This window comes from Anser brachyrhynchus (assembly GCF_964034855.1).
Source record: "Anser brachyrhynchus genome assembly, chromosome: 4".
NCBI lineage: Eukaryota > Metazoa > Chordata > Aves > Anseriformes > Anatidae > Anser > Anser brachyrhynchus.
Window position 1 is genome coordinate 47,370,477 of NC_137698.1, and position 12,119 is coordinate 47,382,595.

At 44.1% G+C, this 12,119-nt stretch overlaps 1 protein-coding gene across 2 annotated transcripts in view; it reads left to right on the forward strand.

Annotated features, from left to right (window-relative positions):
* Positions 1 to 12,119, forward strand: part of AFF1 (ALF transcription elongation factor 1) — a 105,465-nt gene that overhangs the window by 5,667 nt on the left and 87,679 nt on the right. The window contains exons 2-4 of one of the 2 annotated variants that reach the window (XM_080591682.1): positions 7,336 to 7,467; positions 8,538 to 8,703; positions 9,208 to 9,320. The exons of the other annotated variant lie outside the window; for it this stretch is intronic. The gene's annotated coding sequence lies outside the window, so the exon portion shown is untranslated. The remainder of the gene's footprint in view (positions 1 to 7,335; positions 7,468 to 8,537; positions 8,704 to 9,207; positions 9,321 to 12,119) is intronic. 2 annotated transcript variants of the gene reach the window in all.

Below are 12,119 nucleotides of genomic sequence, written 5' to 3' on the forward strand. Positions count from 1 at the left end.
GCTTTCAGCATTTTGCACCTAACACCTTCCTGCCTGGGCTGGGAGAGCCAGCTTCGATGCGGTGAGCAGCAGGAGTCACTTGGAAGCTGGACAGAGTTAGGGGATAAAGCAGAAGAGGACTTGGCTATGCACTGTAAAATGGGATCACTTTCCCCACAGCTATTTTGACATTTGTCAAGCAAATAAATTTCTCGCATCAAACAGTTGTGGGTTTAAAAATATCCTGGCCTTGAGTGGTCAAGAGTCAGGACTGTATCTTCTTGCATCTCCTCTGCATGGCCTTTTCGGGATTAGGGAAAGCAGAACGCCTCTAGAGTAGTGCCACCATGGACCCACTGAAGCCAGACCTTTCCAGTCCATTGGAGCCATCCCAAACAACACCAGCAGCTGATAGCCTGTCATCTCATTTGTCTCGTCGTAGTTCACCCTTGCTCTGATGCCCTGTGGGCTGCTGGTATGTTCAAATATGGCCTGTCAGCCTGCCGTGTGGAGTATCTTTGCTTTCCTGTGCTCTCTGTCCATCTGCTGTCATTCTGTCGCTTCTTTATATATAGGTTGTCAGCTCCTCGAGGTCAAGGCTGTCTTTAGGTGCTGGCGTTGTTCAGTGGAGTCTAGGAAATGACAAGGTTTTTTTTTAGCAGTTATTTCTCTAGCAATAATGTCTCAAAGGCCAGTGACCTCAGACTTGACGATTAAAATAACTGGTCCTGGTCCGCTTGATATATCCACAAAGAAAAATTTCAGCTACAACAAATGAAATTACAGAGTAAGGTCAAGTCTGTTTGTCTCAGTGTTTTTGACAAGCTCTGAATGCTGTGAAGCAACTGTAATGCTGCCTGCTAGCTCCTGAGGCTGGATCTCAGGACAGTGACACAAGGGCATCGTTGTCAGCTCTATTCTGGAAAAGGTTATCATGCTGATGCTGCGGATGGGAGCAAGTGGTTATCACGAGGCATTTCCTCCACGGTACTGTGCCCAGGGCACTGCCAGTCTGTCCATCAGCATAATTCGATCTTCTTTCCCCGTGCCTCAACGGAAACGATTCCCAGAGCACAGCTGCCTGCTTTGCTTGGCTTTCCTCAGTAAAACATAAAGCATTAGCAAGCAAAGTTAGATTTATGCAGGAGCTATGTGAGCCAGGCTTGCAGTTAAACAAGCAAGGCTGTTTGTTCATATGAAAATTGTGTGTTTGTCCCCCTGCTGCAACCTGTTTTTCCACGTACCGTTGTTTTTTCTTTCCAGCAGAGCCCTAGTGGTTGTTGTTTTGTATCCCTGGCTCACTGTAAGTGTTCAGTACTTCTGGTGTGCTGCGGTAAGCCCTTCCTGCGACCATTTTGAGAACAGCTCTTTGTTGTTCTTTTCAGAATCCAAGCATGGTATCAGAGGCTCCAAGAAATGCAAGAACCTTCTTCCATGCTCCAAAGTTACAGAGCTGGGCAGAAAACCAGTGCAACTGAGGGAACCCCAGCAAGCATGGCCTCCTGGCTTTTCCCTAGCACGATGTATTGTGCGGTCGTGCTGTGTCATGATTCCTAGCTGTCTCACTCCCATAATTTGCTGAGACTTGCCAATGTTCTTGGTATGAGGCAAAAGCACATCAGGACCTGACCCAAGAAATTTATCACCTTATGTGTTCAGAAAGATGCAATGTACTATGTTTAGTCAGTTCCTGCTTATAGAAATTCATCCTCAAGCCCAAAGAAGCACTGCGTGAGAGCACAGCTGAAGGCTGGAATGGAAGGAAGTGTTTTGGTTTGTTTTTTACAAATGGCATTTTAACAGTAGTAAAATCTCTCCCTTCCCACAGAACGTAAGGTTTCCTTGTTTGTTGTGCGTGCAGTGACTCCTCCCAGAGAGGGACCCAGGAGGTAAATAATAGCAACAAAGCCTTGTGCGGGGGCTGAAGGGCAGTGTTTATTTCAGGCTAAAGGCTTCCCCTGTCTCGCTCTTGCCTCAGCCTTTCGAGCAGCTTTTGGGGCGCCAGGCTTCAGGCGGATGGGGCTCTTGGGGTGTTTGGCATCAGCTTGTGCTCGGAGGGAGGGAGGGGTCGTCTTGCACCAATCCTCGTGCCGTGCAGGTCAGATGCAGCTTGCTGTCTGAGCGCGCTCTGGAATTCAATCCTAGCTATTCTTTTTAATTCAGAAGTCCTTTCAGCCTCTATAGCTACAAGGGCAAAAGAGAGCCAACAGAATGATACCGACACCTTTTCAGCAGTTATCTGCAGTGTACTGAGTACAAACTGCAACAGTAGGGTTCTCCCAGGAAAAGGTGATTTCCAATAATAGTTGGTTTTGTTTTGTTTTGTTTTCTCATTTATTTCCCAGGATTGGACACTTGTATCATTCATGGTCTAATTAAGGAAAGCATTATCTCCTGCAGATGTGATTTTAGCAAGTGCTTATTTCCCCAGGACTTGGGGGGGGGGGGGGGGGGGGAGGAATGCGAGAAGTTTTCCTCATATCATTTTCTTTACCATCTTCTGTGTAAAGAATTGCTGTGCATATTACCAGAAACTTTCCTTTTTCCCTTTTTTCAGCCTGAGTTTAATGTTGAGATTTTGCCAAACATGCCCAAGTACTATCAGATGGTAAATCACAGCTTATCTGTAAAAAATTGTTCATGAAAACACACAGAAATTCCAGAGGATAAGAATGCAGACTTCTTTAGTCAGCAAGCTGGAATTGCCTAGTCAAAATAAGCAACTGGTTTAGGTCACTTCTACCAGTAACAGACCCAGTGCACCTGACATCTCTGTATGCAGCTCTACAGGAAGCAATTCAGCTACATTAGCATTTACATTCTGGAGTCTGACTCAGTGCTGTTGCTAATCCTGAAAGGATTGTTGGGGGATATGAAATTCCTCTGAGAAGCTGCTGCCGTCAGAAGTTAAAAATAAACTTTTTTTTTTTTTTGTAAAATGTATTTTTAAGAAGTTAAGCTGTAAAGTGAGAAGAGAGTGCTTTAATGCATGATTTAGAGAAGTGGCTTTGCTTTCTCCCCTTGCAGTAATTACAGCTGAAGATAGGAAGAGTTTAGAAGATTACAGAAGGGGTTTTGAGCTAGAATCTTGCCCAGCTTTAATCCAGTTTCCATAGTCTTAGCACTGCCCTTCAGAGGCAGGTAGAGATTTAACACTTAGAGAGGGAATTTCCCATGGGGGTAAGACTAGCAAATTGAATTCCTCACTCAAGCAATCCCCACATCTGCCAGGGGCTAGCTTGGACTTCGTGCAGCCCATGACTTCTAGGTGAGATGTGCCTGCACATTGGCTGGCTGTAGAGTGAGTTTGAGTTTGCATAACTGGGAATCAAGCACTTCTTGTAAGCAAGGCAAGTGCAAACACTTGGCAGTTTTCAGTGCCATGTCCGTCTCTCTTCTTACTCTCCTGCTGCATCTCTCCTTTCTGCATGGGCTTCTGGTGGGACTCAAGTAGACCTGAGTCAGATTCCAACTTAAAATGGGTAATATAGCCACCTTGTGCTCTGGTTTCCCTATCAGAAAAGGGTGATGACAATTCATTTTGTCAATAGAACCCAGAGGTTTTCTAATTGTTTTTTCCCACATTTCCACTTAGAACATGTTTTACTTTGACATCAAAGAATTAATCATGAAGACAGCAACCACTTCAGCTAGTTTTTATATGCACGTTTTGCAGCTGACTGTTTCAAGGTTGCGGTCAGTGTCATTATCGGTCCCTTGCACCTATGACGTAGTGGAATCCCTTCAGATTAACCAGGTTTGAAGGCACGTCATTCAGAATGGCCCTGTGCTGCTTCAGAAAGCAGGCAATACCTTCTTTTGGTGGTATCAGACCTCTCTCAACAGTTATGGCTCTCTGCAGTGTGACAGTGTGTCTCTTGGGAATGTCTGGATAAGCAGCCATTCCGTGCTTTCCTGGTTCTTGCAAGGCTGGCTCCATGGGGTTGTGCCTGTGATGTTCCCAGTGTGACAGAAAGAGTAGATTTAATAGAAATGAAAACACAGAATCAGGGGATTCTTCACATTGTGAAGAAAATTTTCAGTATCTTCTGGATTTGCAGTGATTTGCAGGCTCATCTTTTCCATAGGTTTTGTCTTAGGAGAAAGGTGCTTAGGAAGAGCAGTGTGACAGTGTAATGAGCCCAAGCCCAACATGTTCATAGCCAAATCAGCAGAAAGCAGAGCCTGAGGCACACAGCTTTAACTCAGACCTTAGCATCACTAAGCACAGCTTACAAGTATTCCGTTTCTTTGGTAAAATCTGAGAAGAGAAACAATTTTCTTACATGTCTTCTCTCTTAACTTTTTAATTTGCTTTTCCAGGAGTTAGAAGGCAAGATTTGGGGAAAGTGGGTTATTTATGTGCACAAGACCCTGCACTTTGTGCTTCTATGCACACTGCAGGGCTCAGAGAAAACAGAATGATTTGTCTGCATAAACACCTTAGGTGCTATTAGGTTTCTCAAAGTGCTGTTGCTGATTTAAATACACATAGGATACACTTCCTAGTTTAGCAGTGACTGGGAAGGATTGGCTCCAGTGGCTTAGGGAATCCTTCCAGTCCCAGGGCCTCTACCTGCAATCCCCTTTTCTAATATGGGAATTGAAGCATAGGGATCCTCAAGCTCAGCTCCTGTCTCCCGCTCACTTTCTCTAACACTGAGCACCTGTGTCCTTTTTGAGGCTGGGACTCAGCCTGATCATTGGGAAGTGAGGTAGGTTTCATCATGTCCGCATGGGGCCCATGCTCCCATTACAGTCACTGGACTTGTAGTCACGCCAGAAAAGGTAAAAGAAAGTTGAGAGCATTACAGTTAAAGGCTTAGACAGACAGACAGATAGATAGATAAGTGAAGGTTGAGAAGCCATGCTGTTGACTTAGATGATACAGAAATGAATTAAATTTCTTATTTCTACTTTTTATGTAAGCTTAATCGGCTGCTATTCATGTCTAATCTACTGTTATTTTTGGTGGGCTTGGGTGGTGGTGTAGTTTCTACATTGTTTGGGGTGGGTGGTTGGTTTGTTTTTTAGTGTTTGCTGTTACATAAGGATTGCCATTTCATCTTGCACGTGCTGAAGCCTCTTTTAGCATGTTAGCTAGCTTCCTGGCATTGGCAAGCTGAAATTTCCCCTTCCGTGATTGTCGCATCGCATGTGAAGGGTTGCCAGGATGCGTGAGCAAGAAGCTGCTGGTGGTGGTGCTCTTGTCATGGTGCTTTTGCTGTCTTTCTGCCCAGACAAGGGAGAATCATGTCCCTGCCTTTCTCCTGGTCAGCTTAGTGGGGAGCATTTTTATGTACATCTTCGGCTGAGTACCTTTTACGATGTATTTTGGTTACTGCCCAGCATGTTTAAGTTGCAGTCTCTTAATAATGAGTGATTAATATAGTAGAGCAGTGTAAAGAGCAGTGCTGTGCTGCTGTGTCACTTACACAGGATTGGATGTCCTCTTTCCGTGTAAATTGTACTCTGCAGTCTGCACTTTATGAAGCTCACCTCCATACATGTGGCAAAAACTGCAGTGAACTGCCTCCTTTGCCTCGGTGCCCACCTACAAAAGGAGTTTCTGTTAGCTTTGAGGAGCTTTGCTGCTTGGAATCTGTGCTCTTTTTTAGTTACCCGATTCTGAAGAAACCATGAAGAAGAGAGTGAATAAACTTGCTAATTCCAGGTTCAATTTTGCTCTTATGTATATAAAAGGAAAACTGACCTTTAGGCTTGATTGAAGGTTAAGAGAGTTGACGAAAATCCTTTCTCCTAAATCCAGTGGGCCTATCTCAGGCTCTTTTGATCTAGAATTTCTAGGTTAGAGTAAGGAGAACAGGAAAAAAAATAGGAAAAATGAACCAAAAGGGACCAGGAAAAGAGTTGTGTTAGGCTCCTTAAGTTAAAATCTGCCCTGCCCGTTCCTGGCAATGGCCTCTAGAGCATTTAGAGAAATGTTTTCAAATGAAAAAATAGTCCAGACTCTTTTTTTCAAGTAAAAAAATCACATCCTTTTTTTTTTTTTTCACTTCTCACAGGTGTTTTCTCCCCAAGTGTCCGCTGTCCACTCTCATTTGGATGCTCTAGCATTTAAATTAACATATTTTCTTAATTTTTATTTGAAAGAATCAGAAAATACTGATCACTTAACAATTGTAAAGTATTAGTCACTTAGATGCTGTAGTGCCTGGGAGTAGCTGGAATCTTTTTGACCAAAGAAGAGTTTGTGGGCAAAAAGTAGTCATGGTACAGACCGATGTGTGACATGATGTGCATGTAGGCTGGTGCTGGGGGCAAAGATCCTGCAGTCATTGCACCAAATCCTTACTAACCCACACAGCTGGGAGGAATTAGCCCTTTATATTCGAATATATGTAGGGTTGATTTGAATAGCAAGCAGGTAATAGGTTAGGGTAAACAGACTGGCTGAGTTAAAAGGTGCAAAGAGTTCTGCAGCTCACAGCCAAAGAGCTGATCCCAGCACAAGGAACCTGCTCCTTGACACCCAGCAGCCTTTCTGGGCTGATTATCTGGCTGAAGGTTTTGTGGAAGCAAATAATTCAGAGTATTTATGGTGCTAGTGGATGAAAACCATCTTCACAGGCAGAAGCATGACTTCCCCCTGCTGGCATTTTGCGTAAGAGCAGGATTTACCCTGAGGGAGAGGACGAGATGGCACTCTGCAGCTTGGTAGCCAGAGCTGGAATGGCACAGCGCCCATCTTAGTGTTCCCAAACCCTCTGCTGCTTCTCCTCAGTGCTTCCTGAGGGCTGTGAGGAGGGCACAGACTGTGCAGCACGAGTGTGCACTGGCTGGTTTTAACTGGGACAGGACATGCTTGTTTGCGGGAACGTTGGTGAAGAAATAAATGGGGATTGATTCATTTTTTAAATATTGAAAGATAGTTCTTGATGCTCGTCACTCCAGCATTCACCATGGGAAGATGGGACACGGGAACTTCTTTGAAGCAAAATTGCAAATGTAAAGCTCAGGATGTAGGAAAACTTAAAACAATTTGAGGTGAAATGAAAAGTCTGATTTTATTTCCAGGGATATAGCAACTGTAGAAGTTCAGGATGTGAAAGCAGGCTAGGTGGAAAGAGACTAGGTGGTGACAGCTGTTACATCTGCAGCAAAAGGAAGCCAAAACATCCCCAAGCACTGTCTCCTCAGGCCTCCAGGCTGGAAATGACTGTGCTGTTCTGCTTCTGAATTCAGTGCTGGTTGATGCCTCTCGAGTCTTTTAATGGAAAACGTATACTGAAGATAACTGCTCTGTTAACAACTATGGTTTGAACTGCGTACTGAAATGAAATCATTCAGGCAGTACATTTTGGGTAAAATATCTAATGACTGTTGCTTTTTCAGAAAAATGCCAAGGAATGTGAAGCGGTGTGCAGCAGGAGTCCAAAAATGAGGCAGCTGAGCAGTTTGTGTGCCCCAGACATCTTACACTTGTCTACCATGGAAAAGGCTGGAAGTCAGTTCATTTTATTGTACGTACAGTTAATGGAAAGAAACGCATAGAATATTCAATTAATTTGCTGAAATCGTGCCATCTTTCTAAGATGAAAGAGTTCCTGTCCTGTTGGGTTCCAGGGCATTAGGGCAGGATTCCTCTGCAAACCAGCTCATCATGTAACAAACCAAGAGCTTTTCCAGCAAAGCCAAGGTGTACGAGATCAAATGTTAAGTGCTGTTAATGTTGTGATTGAAAGCCATCCTAAATAGGAATTTGTTACAGGATTACATCCCCCCCCCTTCCAAAAAAAAACAAAAATAAATCTGGCATAGAGTTGCAGTGCAGAGCCTCGATGTTGAAAAGATTGCACAGCTGGCAAGTGAGTAGAGCAGTTGAGCTGCATGAATCACCTCTCACCAAAAAGAAAAAGTCTGACAAGTATTTGTCAGCATAGAGCTGAGCAAATAATCTCTTTGATTCTTTGAATTGGTGATTTAAACCTTCTCAGTGATGTGTTCATTTTGAATTTCTTAGATTAATTGTCTATATTTCACTGAGGAAATTTAATACTGCATTCACAATATGATGGGGATGCTTGGGAAGGTTTGCAGAAGCCTTTTTCAATTTTAAATCTTCCAAGAAGTAGCTGCAATTTAAGGAAACTTGAGAAGACTCTGTGAATCATACGCTCCTGCTCAAAGCTGGACTGCTGTGGTGTTTGGCTGGCTACAGGATATCAGAGTTTCGAGAGGTTTTTTTTCCTTTAACCAAGGATTTATATACGAAATTCTTGTTGTAAAGGCCCCAGTCCAAAGTTAGCCTGTCTAGATAGGTAAATTCAGCCTCCTTTTATTTCCATCAGTGTGTGGTTGCCAATGAAATGTGCAAGTCATTATTTCATTTAATTTTCTCGCCTTTTTTCTTTTTCCACTTAATCCCTCTGGTACTGCAGCCTTTGGAAAAAATAAGCCACATTTCTGGTCCTGGTTCCTAAGGGTTCCTGAGATGGGTTTTTACCACCTTCTGGACAAGGGGTTGGGAGGTTTTGTCATACACGTACATCTGTGCTATATGTACTAATGACATGCCTTTGTCCTGATGTCCCCAGCTTCAGGTGGAGATGGGTGATGGGGCCAAGCTGTCCCTGTGAAGCTAGGAACACGGGGCAGTGGGGTCACAATGCTGGTGCTGGCAGTGTCTTTGTGATACCCATGTGCCCGGCTCCGGGGGACATGGGGAGTCACAGCACCACTACCTTCAGGCGGAGCTAGAAGGTAGGTGTGCGTGGCGGTATGCCTCCCTTCAGGTCTCCGCAGCACCACCGCTTTAGCAGTGCCCCCGTTGACAGTCATGCTGTCATTCAGCTGACCCTCAAAATCACACAGCTCATTTGAAAATTAAGGCCTGGAAAAAAAAATCATAAGCTCTGGGTTCAGCCAATTCACCTTCTTTCATCTGGGGGTGGGTTTCTTGTAAACGTGGTAAAACTATGACCTGTCCCCAGAGCAGCCAGCATCTACTTCTGTTAGATTTCAGAAGTCGTAATTCACAAGCTCAACTGTTAGCTATTTTCTTAAGCATTGCTTTTACAGGTGGCTTTGGAAATGGTCAGAGCTGTACCTTTGCAGTGCTGTCCCTTAGTTTTCATTCACAGAAAGCACAGACAGTATCTTTGACCTCGATCTCTGTGCATATGGTACAGAGGATAAAGGATGCTGAACCTGGTGACTCCTTGCAGTTCTTCCAGCAGTCCTAGTTTTCTCTTACTTCCTTTTTAGGAGAGAAAATTGCTACTACAGTTCTAACTACAGATTTCTACTTCTCTGCTCTGCAAGCTGGATGCCACAAATTGTTTTCTCTGCTAGAAGTCCCCACACCACGCAAATTGTGGGTAAGGCCATTTTTATGGATTTTTATTTTTAACAGCCTGCAGTGTGTGAAATTAATTTCAAGTGGAGAGTGTAAGGTTCCAGGAGGGCTTGGTGCTGATTGAGCATTAAACACACGTCTCTTTGAGGACTAGGACAGCCATGCAATCCCTCTTGTTTATGAGCGCTCCGTAGTGACAGTTTTGTGCTGTGATCCTACATCTCTGCAATGTTGTAAGCAACCTGGCCAAATACAGATTTCGGTGTCATGCACATGATATTTCTCTCTCGCGGGAAGGCTGGACAAGGGAGAGACTTGCAGGGGTGTAACTTTTGGCAGGAAGGATATGTCTCCACCATAAAACTGCCCCTTGGATTTGCGCTGCCAACCTGGAGGCGTCTTTCCATGTAGAGTTGTCCGGCTGGCATGAGCAAGGTCAGCCAAGTGAAATACTCTGCAGAGCAGAATTGTATCAAAGCACAGACCAAGAGCTAGTGCGTGGTTAGGAAGTAGCGCTACCGCTGGGACAGCTAGTGATCCTAAAAATATCTTTTTGAGGGTTTCTTGAAGTTTCCTCTGAATCAGCTGCCCCTGGCAACGTAACAAAACAAGATCAGGCAGAGGTTCGGCACGAGCCGACTGCAGTGTGACTGCTGCAGCAAAACAGTATGCAGGCCTTGCACACAGCAGTCTCCATAATTCTGCAAATCTCTGAGGAACAGATGGCATTTCAGAGTGTTATGATTTGGGGGGCATCCTTCTGTTGTCTAACACTCCTGTTAGACAATCTTCTAACCCTTTGAATTAAAACTAAAAAATGAAGATGAGAGTGAGTCTTAGACAATCGATATTTAAACAGCATTGACAGAAGCAGCTTTGAGACGGTGGCTAGCACGAAATTAATCTTTTAACGGCATTGAGTCTGAAATAAGACTTGGAAGGTCCTAGGATACACAGATGTTACTATATTAATTACTTACTTTCCTGTTCTTCCACACATCTCTGCCTGCTTAATAGCTGGCAGTAAAATAGTTGCTGTTGCTAGGAAGTCATTTCTGTGAAAGGAATATTACTCTACAGAAACAGCAGTTGTTGCAGTTGTTGCCTTCCTAGCTGCAAGACCTCGTGCTGGTGTTTTGCTTTTGTATTTCCTGAAAGTTGCTCTTTGCACATAGTGACCTCGCTAGCCAAGTGCTTAGGCAATTCTTAGTACCTTTGTGGTGGTTTTCAGCCTGAGGTAGGTTCTGTGGCAGGCTTTGTGATGAGATAAAATTCATGTGTTGTTTAGTTAATTGGCTGAAGCTGTTTAATACATCAAGAGGGCCCACAGGAAGCTGGGTGAAGCAGGGAATACGGTGGAAATTGTTTGTGTGTGGTTTCTCTCCTGTGTGCAGAACACATGTACATCCGAAGATCTGTCTGCAGGGTCTGGCACAGGTTTTATGATAATCTGTCAGCGTGAATGCATGTGCGTGCATGTGTGAACACTGAGGGAGTTCTCTTGTACTCTGCTAGATGTCCTGTGTTGAAAATGCTTCTTTGCTTGTTAGGGGGGAAAAAAAAAAGAGGGGTAAGATAGCAAGAGAATATTTATGGCAAACAGCCTTCTCAGTCCATCAGTTCTCCTGGTGTTTCTGTTCGGTTTCACTTCCTATACCAGCGAGCTCCTTGGGAACGCACAGCACGTTCGGAGGTTAGACGCTTTTCATTTGCTTCTGGAATCTGAGGAGAAATACCAGACAAGAATTTACACGTCTTCTGCATGTACTAGTGTGATGGCAGAAACAGGTCTGTGCTGACAAAGCAAGTTCATGGCATCATGCTCTTCCCTCCACTCCTGCCCTGTTTCCAGCTGCCTCACACCTTTCTGCACGCCTGCTTCTGCAGCCCAGCAGAGATGGGCTTCTCTGTTTGCCCCCCAGTTTGTGTAGCTGGGAGCTGATTAGCTGGGGATCTGCTCTGGGAAAGGAGCTTATCTGGGCATTTTTGCTGGGTTGAGTACCAGCACTGTTCTTGTTTGTGCACAGTCGTTGGTCAGTGTTCAGCTGTAGCCCTCACTGGCTTGGAGGAAGATGGTAAAGCTTGCGTGGGGAAAAATATGAATTAGAGAGATGAAGCCCAAACTGTTGACTGTTTTTATTTGTTGTAATAACCCAAAGTCTTATCTGACTCTAGGCACTGAGGTGTCTCTTTGAATAATTTTGTATATACAAATATGTAAGGTTTTTTCCATAACAATATCAAATTAATTATATCAGGCCTGAAGGGGAGCTCTTCAAATGGGTACATGTGATTTAACCTTCCCAACAGATTCTGGGTTCATCAGAGCAGCTGGTTGCCTGTGGCTTGATGGAGAAAAGCAGAAAGAACACAGTTATGTCCAGCTAAGGAAAGCAAAAATTACTTCTGCCAAATACAGGAGTATAAGCAACTTATTACAAATAAAAAATGAACTATCAGTGCCACTTAGGTGCCTGCTCTCATTTTCATGGTACTCTGTGGTTGTCTATGACAGTAGCTATTTCGCTTTGCTTTCATAAAATTTTGATCTCCTGAAGAGTCTGGTTTTGAGCATTTCTGTTGCCTCTCAGTATAGACAATTATCTTTTTCAACTAATTGCTAGAGTATGTGTTCTTCTTGGCCATTGGAGAAGCACAGGGTACACCCCCAGCAGCTCTGCACTTCCCCAGCTTTAACTAATCTCTTGATTAATCTGCACCTAACAGCTTAAAATAGAGCTTGGCTCACCAGGGTTTGGCACAGGTAGAAGATGAGCTACCCCTCGTGGTTAGGAGCCTGGGCTTTCTGCAATGTCACCAC